General features: G+C 48.0%; 1 long non-coding RNA gene across 1 annotated transcript in view; it reads left to right on the plus strand.

The window, feature by feature from the left end:
• The window catches only part of LOC144247000 (uncharacterized), a 117,447-nt gene that overhangs the window by 92,485 nt on the left and 8,150 nt on the right, over positions 1–16,812 (plus strand). Inside the window, exons 9-12 of the long non-coding RNA XR_013340719.2 lie at positions 623–6,863; positions 12,277–12,398; positions 13,870–14,084; positions 16,090–16,330. This is a non-coding gene — a long non-coding RNA (uncharacterized LOC144247000). The remainder of the gene's footprint in view (positions 1–622; positions 6,864–12,276; positions 12,399–13,869; positions 14,085–16,089; positions 16,331–16,812) is intronic.

Genomic DNA, 16,812 nt, shown 5'->3' on the forward strand with positions numbered 1-16,812 from the left:
ACTCTTTCAAGTCCCCTTTAATTGCAGAGGGCACAGGGAGCTCATTCAGTTTTAATTCTCTGATCTCTTGCTGTCCCCAAGGACCAATCTGCCTCTCCTCCCACGCCACACACGATTTTCCCAGGGTGGGTTCCTGGCTCCTTGCTCAAGGCTCCTGTGCTCTGCAGAGCCCTTCCCAGTGGGATTTTGGCAGTGGAACAGCAGCCACAGCTGCCCACTGAGGTGGTCACGCTGCCCTTGGGTACCACACAGGGCTGATCCTGCTCCATCAAGCCCGTGGTGCCCGTTTGGTGCCTCAGCTGCCCATCTGTGGGCTGGGGATCACAGGATCCCACACTGATTTTAGCTGGAAGGACCTTAAACCTCATCCAGTTCCACTCTGGCCATGGCAGGGACACCTGGCTCTGTCCCAGCTGCTCCAGTCCCTGTCCAACCTGGCCTTGGGCACTGCCAGGGATCCAGGGGCAGCCACAGCTCCTCTGGGCAGGTGAACGCCACATATCCAAGCAGTCCAAAGTTAAAAGAGGAAACAATAAAACCCCCAAGAACCTCCAAAAATTGCTGCTGTCCACTGAGGAGCTTCAGCTGAAGGTACCAAGCATTCCCTGGCTTTGTCTCATAGGAAATATCAGTGCAGGAGACGGAAAACTGCTCAAAGAGCCATTCCCACCGTGGAAAAGCCTGAGGATTATCATCACAACAGGTCCCTGGGCAGAAACACGAAGCATAAAGCTTTAAATTCAAGTCACACTGATAAGAATAACAAATAAAGAGACCAAATTCCCTTAAAAAATGGGATTACCAAAGCCATGGGGAAGAAATATTTTAAAGGAAGTTAAAGAGAAGTTAATCTGCTTTTATGTAATTTGTTTTCCTATTCTTCCCGAACCGGCTTGCTTTGGAGACAGCTGCTTTTAAGGTTTACAGCCATGCATATGGTTGGGAGGGATGGAATTGGCAGCCCTTGGCCTGACAGAATAATGGCTAACTGGAAAAATGGCTGGGTAGATAATTTACAGATGATACGACCACATCAGACCCAGTGAAACAACTCATTCATTTTTACAGCCTCCAGACTGCTGCCTGTTGTGATCTGTCCCTCCTGATGGCTCTGCTGTCACACAGCCCTTCCCTCCTCTCCCACGGGCAGGATCCCATGGAAATCCTCATTCCTGAAGGGTTGGACATGGATGGACAGGATCCCATGGAAATCTTCATTGCTGGAGGGTTGGACAGGGCAGGATCCCATGGAAATCCTCATTCCTGGAGTGTTGGACATGGATGGACAGGATCCATGGAAATCCTCATTCCTGGAGGGTTGGACAGGGCAGGATCCCATGGAAATCCTCATTTCTGAAGGGTTGGACATGGATGGGACAGGATCCCATGGAAATCTTCATTGCTGGAGGGTTGGACATGGATAGGGCAAGATCCCATGGAAATCCTCATTCCTGAGGATTGGACATGGATAGGGCAGGATCCCATGGAAATCCTCATTTCTGAGGATTGGACATGGATAGGGCAGGATCCCATGGAAATCCTCATTCCTGGAGGGTTGGACACAGATGGGGCAGGATCCCATGGAAATCCTCATTCCTGAAAGTTGCAACATGGATGGGACAGGCTCCCATGAAAATCCTCATTGCTGGAGGGTTGGATAGGGCAGGATCCCATGGAAATCCTTATTCCTGAAATTTCTACATGGATGGGACAGGATCCCAACCTGTATCACCTTTGGAGCCGTGGTGTTCTTTGTTCAGCAGTAAATGAGTAATTCCTGGAGCAATCCCACTTGGGGTAGTCCTGGCCCTCCCTCGGCCAAGCCCTGAGTGAAAGGCAGATTCTCATGGCTCAATTACAGAGCCACTAAACAAAATGGAAATGTTGATGTTCATTATTGATTTTATCCTTTGCTGCTCTGGAATGGTGCTACTGGGAGCTGTTGTAATCAGATTACCTTAAAACTTACTTACAGAATGAAGTGCTTAATTTATCCCCCCTTTTTCCTTTCCCAAAGCAATAAAACAGGAAGGGATCGGCTCTGTTTCCTGTAGAGCAGCCCTTCTCTTTTTGTTTTTTTTTGCTGTGCTTGTGTAATTCATCTTTTTATCACTCTCAAAATCTTTTTTTAAAGCATTTTGCATTTGTTATATATCCTCAAGTAATCGCTCATATTGGTTATGGAATAGAATAGACTGTGATTGTTGGAGATATAACTGCAAAATGTTTCCAATTTCTGGGAATATCCTTTGAAAACTACATTTACTGAACATCCATCTCCAGCTCCCTGTGCTGTCAGGTCACAGCTCCGTGTCTCTACAGCCTGGATGTCTTTGGGATTCAAGTCATCCTGGCTGATTCTGGTTTAACTGAGGATCTGGGAAGTGCTGCATTTTGAGTGATATATCCTCTCATAATCTGGGAGGTTAAATGGTTTTTCTGATTTGATTCTTTACTGCCTTCCCCATTTCACATCAGATGAAACCGGCTGTGAAATGGCAGCAAATGCAAGTGGCACATTTGTGTGCTGAGCGCCTGCAGCGAGCACGGGGTGGGGGGAAGAGGAATTGGGCTTTAATTGCCCCTCGTTAGTCATATGCTCTGTACAATAGGAGTGGCAATTTTAATGGGCAAAGAGTCTGAGAAATGCAGGCCCTGTCCTTATCCCAGGCTGGAAGTGGCTCTGACTCAGGGCACCAAAGTGCCCAATTCCTGCCAGGTCTGTGGCCCTGCAAGCTCTGCCCCTTGGCTGGGCTCAGGTGAGCGTGATCAGAGAATCCCAGAACTGTTTGAGTTTGGAGGGACCTCAAAGCCCACCCAGTGCCACCCCTGCCATGGCAGGGACACCTTCCCCTGTCCCAGGTGCTCCAGCCCCAGTGTCCAGCCTGTCCTTGGCACTACCAGGGATCCAGGGGCAGCCCCAGCTGTGCCAGGACCTGTCCACCCTGCCAGGGAACAATTCCCAATCTCCCATCCATCCCTGCCCTCAGGCAGTGGGAACCATTCCTCGTGCCCTGTCCCTCCATCCCTTGTCCCCAGTCCCTCTGCAGCTCTCCTGGAGCCCCTTCAGGAGCTCTAAGGTCTCTCTGGATCCTTCTCTACTCCAGGCTGAGCCACCTTGTTCTTGCTGTGTTCACATCCATGTGGAATTTGGCTCTGTCCTCTCGAGCCCCTGGTGGGCACCTGATCCTGAGCAAAGCACTCAGCCCAGGCCATCTCCTTGCAAAAGCACGGAACCATGGAATGCTTTGGGTTGGAAAAGCTCTTTAAGATCATCGAGTCCCACCACACAGCAGCACTGTTCTGACTGTGCTGCCACCCCGGGCTGATCAGACTGTGACCCTGCCATAATCCTCTCCAAGTGCCACTCAACCTGCCTTTCATAGGAACAAGACTTTTAATCTGTGGATTTACCACACTTAACCCTCTCCTTGCTGTGTCCTGCCTGCATTCCCAGCCGTTCCTTGGCAGCCAGCAGCTCTGATCCCAGCTCTTCTCATCATTCCTCTCCCTGACCAGCACTTTGGAAGGAGGGTGGAGATTTCTGTGGCTTAGCAAATGGCAGCAAATCTTGATACCTGCATTTCATAGCCTGGCCCGTGGGGTTAGAGTGATGTATTTACTCCAGCACCTAAAGTCAATGAATTACATCCAACCCTGCAAATGGCCATAAATATGATAGTCCGTGTGAGCTGAGGTAATTGCCTGCTTTATATATGTGTTTATCTTCCCTGCATTGCATACACAATGTGCATTATGTCAGGGAGATGACAAAGAGCAGCCATAATGCTCCTCAACTGCATATTTCTTCTTAGTTTATGGCTGAGGCTCGGAGTTATCTTATGCAGAGTTGGCTGCAGTGGTTTAATATAAATTAACATACTTAGAAAATGTCAAGGAGCATTAATTGACAATTTTGGAGGCCTACCTTGCTAAATACCAGTTCAATTCTGAAGCCTGTCTCTGCAAGCTTAATATATGGAAAATAATGCTTATTCATGAATGGCTTATGTAACTTGGCATTAATTACGTGGCAGCGAGTGCTGGCTGTCACAGATGGTCTCTCAACAAAACCAGGTGCCAAAAATAAAGTTTCAAGCCCCACAAGGGAACTTCTGAGCTGGATACTCAGCACTTTGGAAAAGCAGGGCACATCATCTTGTGTGGAAATACCGACTTACTAACCTAATTCTGGACCCACTTTTGGCAGAGGATTGGCCTATATAAAAATATTTCACATCAGCACCTTCTCCTGCACCTCAAATGAGCAGGAGCCTGGTATGCCCCCAGCCCAGCACTCCCCACCTGGAAAAGGGAGATGACACTTAATAATCCTGTTGATAAAAAGCAAAAGGAGCTGAGGTTTTTATCTGAACAATTAGCACAGTGTTGGTGGTTGCTCTGCCTGCCCTCCAGCCTGAGCTGTGTCACAGCTGGCAGCAGCTGGTTGGTGTGGAGGTGCTCAGCTGAATGCTAATTGTTGATTAATATAGCCCTGGGTTATAATCCCGTTTCTCTCTTTAGGTTTTATTTTTTTCCCCATGCACCAGGAAGGTGCTGCTGTCTCTCCAAGGTTTCCTGCTCCTCGTTCCAGCTGGGAGCATGGCCAGCTCCACAGCTCCTGGGAACTTCCCTGCCTCCCTAAACAAAGTTAAGCAAGGCTGAGAGATGAGATTTGAAGGCATTTATTGATTTTGCTTTAATATTCTGTTATTTCTTTCCCATCAATACCCTATTTGCTTTATGCAACGCACTGTGGTGTAAGTGTATTCCCAGAAAATGATGCACATAATGTTATCTCAAATGCGAGCATATGGATATCAAATGAAAGCTGGGCTGTAAATCACTGAAAATCAGGAATGGCAGCACCATCCAGGCAGCTGCACTCAGTTCCTGAGCTGGAGTGGGAAGGGCAGCCCTTCCTGAGGCTTGGCATCACTGCCTGCTGCAGTGTTTGGGCCCCAGAGCTCTGCAGTGATGGGTTTCTATGGCAACTGCCTGGCACCTGCCCCGTGCCCCCAGCTTCTACCTACTTGGCTTGTTGGGGATTTTTGCCAAATGGACCCTTCTTTCACGATTTCCCTCTTTCTTTGTGTTGTTGCTGTTTAAATATTTTCTGTGGTCCCTAAGTTAAGTCCTCCCCTGAGATCAGGGCAAAACTGAGCCTAGAAATGCTCTCCTGGACTAACAGCAAGTGTTTATTGCCCTGACCCCCTGCCCTCCTCTTCCTGCTGCTTTTCCATCCCCTGCTCCTCCCATCCCAGGGAGCTGTGGGGATACAGCCTCTCCAAATCCCAGAGAGGTTTGGGTTGGAAGGACCCCAAATCCCACCCAGTGCCACCTGCCATGGCAGGGACACCTCCCACTGTCCCAGGTGTCCCAAAGCCCTGTCCAGCCTGGCCTTGGGCACTGCCAGGGATCCAGGGGCAGCCACAGCCACCCCTGTGCCAGGGCTGCCCACCCTGTGGGGATCTCCCATGCCAGACCAACAGGGTCCATTTTTAAATACAATCCTGGGCATCATTTCATCTTCCCTTGCTTGAAACCTAAAAAAAGAGATAAAAAACTGCTTTGACCCATCTGCAAAGCGACTGCTTGAAATGAAATTCTGCTCTAAACCCAAAGGAAGTGTAACTGAGAAGAGATCAGAGGAGCTCACCCTTGGAACAGGGAGGTGAGGAATTCCCTGGGATGGTGGGGCCATGGTTCCTGTGCCACCCCAAATGTCCCCACGGGCACTGGGGGACTTGTTGCTGTCCTTGTGAACATTTCAAATGTGTTTTTCCCCTTCTGGGTGAGACCCTTCCTCCAAGATCTCACCCATGGCAATGCCAGAATTCAGCTCAGCCCTCAGGAATTGAGGAAAACCATCCTGAGCGGTGCTCCCAGAGGTGCTCTCAGGGAAGGTGCCTCTGCTGGAGACACTCTGCACATGGCAGAGAGCCTGGCTCTGGTGGGCCATGGCCATGAAATTGCCCATGAAATGGGAATCTATTGTTCACCATGCTAATTAATAGCCCCACAAGTTTATTTAAAGGTCACTGGAAAGCCATGAGAAATATCTTAGATGTGAAAAGTGGAAAAATCGAGAAGCCACAGGAGGTTTGGCTTATTTAGTGGAATGTTATTGCTGATATTTAAGATACTTTCTGAGATGTGCATTAAATTAGTAAGTTGCATGAAGGAGTGTTTTAATATAACTTAGTGTGAAAGTAGCCCTCAGAATTTATTTTACTCATAGATTTTTGCATCAAAGGTCCTATAATGATTAATTTTCAAACTTACAGGTTTAAACAGCAAAATAAGAAAGAATAGCTCGGAAGCTGCTTTGAAATACTTAATAAAATGGTGTTCTTTAAAGCACTAAATGGCCTCCTAATGCCACTGGCACTTGAAAGAACAGTGTTCTTTGCAGAATTTCTATTCAATTTTCTGCACTCTGCAAGGCTGGGCACTCTGTATAGGGCACAGAAATATTTTCAAATGGGCAAAACCAAGGTATTGTTATATCCCCACAAAAGCCTGGGCTGAAAACCTGTACTGAGCACTTGGGAGGGCAGGAGTTAATTTGATGGTGCAGAAGGTTGCTTGGCCTTCCAGATTCCAGCACAAACTCAAAATACAATCAGCTGGAAAGGATGTTCTGAGGGATGCCTGATGTGGGGCTGCTGCAGAGACACTGAGGGACTGACACGGCCCCAAATCCAAATGCTTTTTTAGGAAAATTCATGTCTCTCCAGGGACAAAAAAGCATCTTCCTGTCAAACCCAAGGTGTGTAAAATCAGAGGTTCCCCTGAGGGTGCACAAGTGTCCCCTTAATGGCGATTGCAGTGGGAGAAATTCCTCCTGGGATGCTCCAGAGGTAAGAGAGAAATTCCTCCTTAAATGCCCTAAAATAAGAGCAGGATTTGGCCCCTTGCAGCTCCTGGGGAGGCAGGGGGCAGCTGGGATCCAGGCTTGAATCCTGTTACAGGAGGGCTCCTAATTGTAAATTCAAGCATGCAGAGGATTAATTGCCAGCAGGTGTCAAAGATAAGAAATTCCTCTCTGATCTGGGCAGGGGGTAACTGAGTATTTCCCTGTATTGTTCTGTTCTTACCCTTGTTCAGGGGGACAGAACGTGAAAATCTACGTGAGGAAATGGGATAAATAATTTTGCTGCTATCAGAATAGGAGAAAATGCAGCTCGAGGCTTCAAAGGGGAGAAGTCGTTAATTAGGAAATTACTGCTTGAAAAAAAATATAAATGGGGAGGTCAGAGAGTTGTGAAAGCCAGCCTGTAGATTCATGACCTGCCCTGAGCCAAGGGTTACACACAACCCGCCCCAGCAATTTACTCGGGTTCCTTCCTCCTTGTGCCGTGGGAAAATGAGTGAATTTAGCAATTAGTGGAGCTGCTGATTGACTCCTGGCCATCCCCAGCTCCTCGCCCCCTGCCTTGGGGCTGCCCTTGTCCCCGCAGCCCCGGGCACAGGCTCAGCCTGGGAGGTCCTGCCACCACCTCTGCTCCTCAGGTGGAGGTGCAGAGCCTCACCGAGCCTTTAATGAGGGGGCTGAGCAAAAAACAGAAGGAAAAAACAGGAGGAGGGCCTTTAGAAGGTAATTTCCTGCAGCCCCCAAGGCCCTTGGCTGGTTCTGCTGTCTTTGCAGGTGGCAGGGAAAGCTATTCCTGCTGATAGGAGCAGGGCATGAACCTGAGGGAAGGACCTTGCTGTCCATGGGTGTCCTGGGAGCATCCATGAAGGGAATTTCTGCTGAGGAGCAGTGTGGGAACCCAGAGCTTCCCTCTGGCTGCCCTGGGACCCTGGCAGGGGTCAGGAGCCCCCCTGGACAGAGCCCCCAGAGACACTGGCTGTGATCTCTGCCCATGGAAAAGAGTTTTCAACCTTACAGGATGAATTACCAGCTCTGTTTGGTGTAAGTAATAATTAAGTGTGGCACGGGTGCAAAAGTAAAATTTTAGGATTCTAGATGAGGGGTCCAACAAGCTGGAGGAAATTGGGTGTGCCTTGTCCTTTTTCTCCTTCTTCATGCCCTCCATGTCTCACTGTGGTGTTGGCATTTTTCTGTTGGTTCAGGCTGGGGACACACTGTCCAACGTAGGTGACAGATATTGGCACGTCATTGTAAATGCAGCCCAGGGAGTTTCTGGTATTGAATGTTTGCAACATCCCACTGAGGGCAGAGCCCCACACGCTGCCCTGCAGGACAGAGCTGGGCAGGGCAGCAGAACATGTTAAACAGAATAAACAACCTGGAAACCAGCACAGACCAATTATGATTTCTTCTTTGGCAGGGGGCAGAAAGACAGAGACTTTCTACAATCTGGGAATCATCAATACCACAGATTCTGACAGAGCAGCACTCTTGAAATGCAGGCTTTTGGTTGCTCTCCATGCACACAAAACCCTGAGAAGGTCACTGGTGAGTTAGCCCCTGGCACTGAGCTGTGGCAGGGGAGGGTCAGGCTGGGATCAGGAAAAGGTCAGGGAAAAGGAGGGTGCTGGCACTGCCCAGCCTCTCCAGGGAATGGGAACATTCCCAAGGCTGCCAGAGCTCCAGGGGTGTTTGGACAGCACTGCCAGGGATGCACAGGGTGGGATTTGGGGTGTCTGTGCAGGAGCTGGACCCTGATCCTTGTGGGGCCCTTCCAGCTCAGGATATTCCCTGACTCTCTGAAGGAACTCACTTGCCCAGTCTGATCCTGGTGTGGAGTATTAAACAGCAGGAACAGCCAGGTTAGAGAGGAATGGATTAAAATCATGGACTGGTTTGGGTTGGAAGGGACCTTACAGATCATCTCATCTCATACAGATCATCTCATTCCAGCCCCCTGCCATGGCTCTTGCAGATCCTTAGGGCACACAAAGTGCATCATTTCAGACATCACATTTCATATGTGACAGAAAAGTCATGGCACCCCTGTAATAAAGCAAAGCAGGGCCTGAAATAATTAACTACAGCCAGAAATCATTAATTATCTGGCAAGTGCCACAGCTGGGGCACAGATGGGGCTGCTCCAGATGCCTTCAGGCAATGATGCTGCTCTGAGATGTGGTTTGGGAAGTACGTCACAAACCAACGTGGCTTCAGGAATTTTGCCATCACCCTCAGCAGGAGCTGAGGCACAATCATTATTTGGAGTCCTCTCTGCAGTATTGACATGGATGGAAGGGGCCAGTGGGCCTTTGGGGGTTTATTTAAAAAGCAGAAAATGTTGCTGCAGCCTCGCGTGCCTCTGCGAGCAGACGGCTCCCGGCCCACACAGCCCTGGAAAAGCCAAGCTCGGGTTTAAATTAGCACCCAGCCCTTTGCCAGGGCAAATGGGAGCAGCAAAGCAGCAGAGAGTGAGTTTGGGAGTGCCTGAGGGGCTGTTAGCAAGCAGGGAAGGACAATCATCCTGAGCAGGACACACAGCCCTGAAAACCCAGCTGAGAGATCCCTCTGCTTCCTGCACTCCTGCTGGGGCCGTACATCCTGGGTGGATTACAGCATAGAAACAACGCTGAAATGCCATTTCATGGCATTCTCCAGCCTCCCTTCTTCCTGGAAATATCACTGTCAGCTTAGGGAAAGTCATTAGCAATGAGGCATTGAGGCCCAAGATATGAAGAACAGTTTTTAATTCCTTTCATTGTACTCAACCAATTTCTGAAGGATATTATGGAAATCTTTGCATTTGGATTTCAACCCTAAAGTAATTAAGGAAATATTCCAGATGGATGCAATGAGGTTTTTCTTTACTTCTCTAGAAAAGAAGGTGCTCTGAGGAGCGAATCTCTTGAACAAGTGTGATGAGTAAATCCTTTGCTCAGTCTCGACATCCATTTTGGACCATGGTGAAATAAAAGCAAGTGGGATTAAGTGTAGAGGAAGCTCCAGTGGGCATTTTGGATTTTGACAGCTGTCCTTGACATCATAGTGGACAAGGGGAAAGGCTTTATAGTGCCATTTGATGGAATATTGGGAAGGAATTGTGTTGTTTTGATTTTTAAAAAAATTAAAAATGTTTTAAGTTTACATTTTGTTAGAGAATTTGTATATAATTTTTTGTAAACAACTTATTGTTTTACATTTTTTTATAGAAGTAAAAAACTTAATATACTAATAGTTTATCCAATGTCTTTGGAGAGGTGACACATTCAAGCTCCAATCCACTATCACCTTTAAAAAAATATAAATACTAAAATCAAAAAATAAACTCTCTCTTTCACCTTACAATAGCAACAGCTCACGTTGTGCTTTCACGTATCCTATAACAACAGAATTGTTCCCTGTGAGCGTACCCAGGCCCTGGGTGCCAGACTGGCAGAGTCCAAGGCCAGGTTGGACAGGACTTGGAGCACCCTGGGATAATGCAAGGTGTCCCTGCTGTGGGGTGGAACAAAATGAGCTTTAACAAAATGAGATTTTTCTTTTCCAGTCCAAACCTTTTGGGGATTTTTATGATCATACTTGTCCATCCTCCCTGAGCCCAACCAGGTAATTCCTGCCATGCAAAGCCTGCAGAGTTCATTTTCCTGAGCAGAAGAGGTAGCTTCCTATCTGGATAGGCTTCCTTTCCTTTCTTGCTGTAAGAGGAACGTGCACTCAAGCAGAATTTGAAGTCACTGGCAGAAAATAAGGCAGCGAGAGCACACGAGGGAAACTGGAGGGACTGTGCAGGTGTGAGGAGTGGATGGAATAGCAATGAGGGAGTTTGAGAAGAGATTGGGAATATGTAACACTGAAGAGTAAAAGATAAGCAAAGCAAAACGTCCAGGGCTGACAGTATCCCAGCAACAATAAATTCTGTGTGAGATAGGGCCGGCTGAGAGAGCTGGGGAGCGACAGCTCTCTGATCTGCTGCCAAAATCCTTGGTCAGCACAGTGTCAGCTGGGAGGTGTGAGGCACACACAGGTACGTGGGTTCTAGGAGCATCATTGCCAGGATGGGAGCTGACACCCAGAGAACTGAGAATTAACTTCACTCCCAGCTCAGGTGCAAGTGCTGACACTGCTGCTGGGCACTTCTGTGCCAGAGCTCACCCTGGGTCAGGGTGTCTCCGTGTGCTGGAAAAGTCTCTCCTCCAGCCCGAGCTTCCAAAGAAAGGCTCAGCAGTCTCTGGTGTTGGTCTCAAGGCAGTTTATTGCAAGTTATCTAAAAGATTTTGTCCTTGGGCTGCTGTGGTTTGCTCAGAGCTCAGGCAGAGGCACACACACACCCTGACATCCTCTCTGACCCCGACTGCTTCTTCTCTCCCACCCAGGGCTGCTGCTGTCTTTTATATGGGACATTACGTGTTACATGTTTACAGTTTATCCCAATGCCTATTACCTATATTAAATGGTGATTTTCTATCTTTTATATTGTACATTGCATGTTACATGTTTACAGTTTTTCCCAATGCCTATTACCTATATTAAATGGTGCTTTTCTATCTTTTATATGGTACATTACGTGTTACATGTTCACAGTTTTTTCCCAATGCCTATTACCTATATTAAATGGTGATTTTCTACTCTAAACCAATCTGTGAGTGCCAACATCACCAAGAACATGGAGGTGAGGAAGGAGAAAGAGGGAGGACAGGGCAGGCCCAAATCCCAAATCCATCTTCAAACCTCTGACCCCCATGTACAAAACCAAAACCCCCTGTACAGCACTCAGAAATTCTTCCCTCTACTTTGTGACTACTTCTACTCTAATATCTAAACTTTTGTGACTTCTTGTTCTTCCTGCAAGGTTGGTAAATCATTCCATGGCTCAAACCCAAAATCACAGCTGTTTGCAGCTGCCTGCCAGGGTCTCAAATGCTTCTGACCTGGATTCAGAACATCCAAAAATGTCTGAGGGACATTCTGGGTTCCGACACTTTTGGGGTTATGTTTTCTGCCCAGAGGTGTTGTTGGCCTCAGCTCATCTGCTCCAAATGAAAAGGAAGGGATTCTTGCCACAGGGATCAGTTTGTCAATGTAACAGGGACTCTGTGGAGTCAAATAAATGAGAATTTCCTGTGGGTGAGCATCTGAGTGGCAGTAAATGGTATCAAAAAGAAGATCTGCACATTTTTTTGAGGAAGAGGAGACAGGAGGCTCGTGCAGGTGGACTTAGGCAAGCAGCCAGTGCCAGGAAAGAAGTGATAAATGGATGTCTTGGAAAAGCCTGAATGGAGGAATAATAACCATCAACAGCAGAAGACATTGAATGAGATGGATTCTCACCTCTAGAAGCTCCCTGTTTTTATTATTGATGGCACTGCAGGTTTTATTTCTTTGCTTTTTGTGCTTTCCAGTACAATCTGGTTAGGAATTCAACATGCCAAGGCAGGTGATGGAAGGATTCTGGAAGGAAAGTGAAAAATGACATAAATGAGCTGCAACAACAGCCCTGCTCTGGCAAGGAGTCCAACTGGAGGTAATCCCAAATGAGGAAGGCTTTGTTTTCCTAGTTACCACTAAAACATCAGGGAAAGAGTCTCAGGGCAGGATAAATCTGTTTCCATGGGATTTCTGGTTAATTGACCCTTTTTTTTCCCCCTTCTCCAGTATCCTAGACCTGATTTTAAAGGTGACTGAACACCAAGAGGTTTGGATTAGCACATTAAAAATTCACTGCTGCCCTCTCCAAAGTCTTCATTCTCTTCAAACTCTTTGTAAACTCTTGCACATCTTTTAAATTGGGAAATTCTGTCCTGTATCCTCTGGTGAGGGCTGCTGAAGTGGGTGCAGTGGGATCTCACACGGAGAGGGAGGCAGTGTGCTGCTGAGTAATGGTGAATTTCTCAGGAAATGAATAATTTTGGGACTTTCTAAAGGTCACTTGAAGTTCCCCATAACTTTTATAGTTGGTTATATAAAATGAAAAGAGAGAACTCTTCGTCTAGATAACTGTCAGCCGGGTGAGATAACCTCACAAAGGCTCTGGCAGGTCAAGCCACTTCAGTGACAGTTTTTGGGAAGAGGCCAGTCAGCAGAGCTGCCTCCCCTGATGGGTGTCTGAAATGGAAATTCCAGCTCTCCCGCTTGCAGCAGATTTAAGTGGAAGTTCACTGCCCTGGTGGGCACCTGGATTTTATAACTGACCTCTGAGAAGTACCTGAGCCAACCTTTTGTCTCCACTGCTGCAAATTAAAGCCCAGACAGGCACAGGTGAGCTGGAAGGCAGGAGTGGAGAAGGCAGACTGATACCTGCCCTGGTTTTCCAGGATCTCCTCAGGGGCAGCTCTGGATGACTCTGAAGTGGTTCAGGTTGGGGATGTTTGCTGGCCCTGCTGGGTTTGGATGTTGAGACTCTGCAGGAGCAGGTCTGGAGCCCCCTGGCACCACGGCTGAGCTTGGGGGACACTCCATGGTGGAGCAGGCCTTGGATCCAGAGGGAATCTGCTCCACCTGCAGCTTTGCAGCTCAGGAACAGAGTCAGTGCCCTGATGGTGATGCCTCAGGTTTTATATTTTATATTTTTCAGGTTCTGTGCTGCTTTAGTGTGTGGGTCTGGGATTTATATCAGGGTATGCTGAGCTCTGTGCACAGAGCAGGGAGACAAAACAATTCCTGCTCCAGCTGGGCACCAAGGACAAATGATCCAAACCTCAGCCCAGGAGCACAAACACCGTGGGCTGGAGAGAGAAAAACAAGCAGGATGGGACTGATGGGCTGGAGCTGGAATGGGACAATGAACTCCAAGGTGCCAATGGAGCAGAACTGATCCCAGGGAGAGCCCCCGGGAGCGCTCGTGCATTTTGGGACCATTTTGGGTCATTTGGGTTCATTTTGGGACCATTTTGGTTCATTTGGGTGCAGCCCTGGCTGGGCTCTGGTGCTGCCCAAGGTGGATCCATGAGGAGATCCTTGAATAAATCCCTGCTTTATTCTGTGACTCTGCCCAGCCTCTGCTCCAGGCCAGCCTGCACAGGGCATCACTGGTGGTGCCAGTCCAGCCTGGCAGAGCCCAATTCCTGCAGAGACCCCAGGCACTGCAGAGGGAACATGGCACAAGGCATTCCATGGAAAACCGTGGACAACTGGACTCCTACACTATCAAAGACTGGAATCCAAAGCAGCAGAATGATGTTTCCCATTGTTGCAATAATTCCAATTCCAGGTATGTAGAATTTTTAATTTTTTTTTTTCTAATTCTGCTGCAAATTGGCACTTGGTGATTGCCAGGAATGAGAAAGGGATTGTGTTTTCCACGGTGCTGTGCTCCAGGTCGGCCTGAAAACACGGGAAATGGCAGGTTAATGGCAGTTTAACACCAATTAACAGGCCACTTTATAATAGATTAACATTCGGAGTCTGTTCAATGGGTGATTAAAATAATTAACTCTCGAAGCCTGCCTGCACTTGTGAACAGAAATTTGGTGCCTCTGTTTACTCTGAGAAGGCAATGCAGGAGCAGACATGGATCATTTGGAGTGCTGGAGCCAGGCAGGATGGCAAGGGCATTAAATTTGGGCTTGCTGCTGCAATGTGCTCACAGGTGACATCCCCAGGTGGAGGGGACTCTGTCAGTGACTGTTTTAGTCCTGGCTGAGCACAGCTGAGATTTAGTGTGTTGCTGGGAGAGGCACCTGTGCTGCAGAGCAGCTCTGCATCCCTGCCTGTCAGAATCTGTGGTATTTAGATGATTCTGAGATTGTAAAAGTCTCTGTCTGTCAGCCCCCTGCCAAAGCAGAAGCCATCATTGGTCTGTGCTGGTTTCCAGGTTGTTTATTCTGTTGATCTCTCCCATGTTCTGCTGCCCTGCCCAGCTCTGTCCTGCAGGGCAGCGTGTGGGGCTCTGCCCTCAGTGGGATGTGACAAACATTAAATACCAGAAACTCCCTGGGCTGCATTTACAAGAACGTGCCAATATCTGTCACCTACGTTGGACAGTGTGTCCCCAGCCTGAACCCACAGAAAAATGACAACACCACAGTGAGACATGGAGGGCATGAAGAAGGAGAAAAAGGACAAGGCACACCAAATTTCCTCCAGCTTGTCCCCTTTGGACCCCTCATCTAGAATCCTAAAATTTTAGTTTTGCACTCATGCCACACTTAATTATTACTGATATCAAACGCTCAGTGCTGGTAATTGATCCTGTGAGATTGAAAACTCTTTTCCATGGCCAGAGATCACAGCCAGTGTCTCTGGGGGCTCTGTCCAGGGGGGTTCCTGACCCCTGCCAGGGTCCCAGACCTGCCAGGGCAGCCAGAGGGATGCTCTGGATTCCCACACCTGGCCTCACACAGATGGATTTCCCACCTCCTTGGGTTCTTTTCAGCATTCAGCACAATAAATCCCCTCCTGCTGGGAGCACTGATGGTGAGTGGTGTTTGGTAAGAGGAAGCTCCATCCCGAAGCTCAAAACAGCTCAACATGCAGCAGGGTGGTGTCCCAAATTCTTTGGGAAAACTCTGAATCCTTCAGGGAATGCAGTGGTTTCCTGTGGGGCTGGAATCAGAGCTCTGGGAACAGGTCTCTGTTCACGTTGTGCTGCTGGGTTAAAGGTGTTAAAATCTTTGTAATTCTTGAGTTTCTGTTGAGTTGATGCATCTCATTTAATTTCATTGACCTTATATCTTAAATACTGTGAAATCTTCTGAGAAATGCTAAAGGTGAGCTCTAGTTGTGGTTATATTAAAATATTCAGGCAGTGGACAGTAAATGTAGTCTGTGTGTGTATGGCTTCACTCCTGCATTAATTAAATAAATTAATAAAACCACTGGATTGTGAGGCACCCACCCTGGGGGCCACAGTCCAAATCCCACTTCCTCTGGGGGATGGATTCCTGTATAATCCAGGAAACACAACCTGTTCTGGCAATGGGGAAAAAGAGCTTCAAAATCAAAACTGGGATTTAAAGTGGAATTGTATTGCTCACATCATTGTGGGGTTGGATTTTTGTCATCCAGGCTGTTTCAGGTGCAGTGATGGGCCAGGCCAAAAGCAGTTTGGAGAAAAAGAATTTGGCAGAGAAATGGGAATAATTGGTAAAGCTGAAGAAGGGTTCAAAACTCCTCAGTCCAGGGGATGAGAAACCTCAGCCTTGTTCAGAAAACTATAAATTTATTTCCCTTTAACATTAATAAGAACTTCTTTTTCCTTCTCCTGCCTGTTCCAGGACCTTGCCTTGCTGCTCAACAGAAGGGGAACCCTGTGTAGAGCCTCTTCAAACACAAATGAGTCCTGCAGGCCCTCTGGGGGTGGGCAGCAGCTGGTTGAGAGCACAGCTGCTCCTTTTTACTCACTCCTGGCTATTTAGAGCCAATCTCTCTCCGTGGCTGTCTCAAAGACCATTTCCTACCCTCGAGGTGCCCTGGATGAGCTGGAGATGTGTCCTGGGGAGGAGATGCTGCCCTGAGGTGTGTCCCTGATGGAGGAGGGTTTGATGGCTGCAGAAGGGGCCAATTTCAGCTGCTTTCAGCAGCAGGGTGGAGCTTTGGCACTGGGGCAATAAAGCAGTTCATGAAACTGGGAGGTCTTTGCGATGTGTCAGCACTTCCCAAAGGAGAAAGCTTTGGGATCCAGGGCAGCTCCTGGGTGCAGGTGAGCAAAGGCTGCAGAGGTGCCCTGCCGATTTCTCTCGGGGTTCTGAAGGTCAGGGTGACTCCAAGAGAAGGTAAAAAGGCTTTGAGGTTGTGAGAGTCCTCATTCCCTTAGCCCATCCAGGCATAGAAGGAACCTGGAATGTGTCCGATGGAGCTTTGAAAGTTGTTTATTCTTTCTTATCTAGAAGATTCTTTCTCTGACCTGCTGAGAAAGGAGGCCATGGCAGTCTGCCCTCAAGCCTTGGGTAGCTCCCACATTATGAACTCAAAACTATGTGTCTGTGTTTACAATTTCT

The sequence above is a fragment of the Lonchura striata genome, chromosome 12 (assembly GCF_050655825.1).
Source record: "Lonchura striata isolate lonStrDom1 chromosome 12, ASM5065582v1, whole genome shotgun sequence".
In the NCBI taxonomy this organism is placed as follows: Eukaryota; Metazoa; Chordata; class Aves; order Passeriformes; family Estrildidae; genus Lonchura; species Lonchura striata.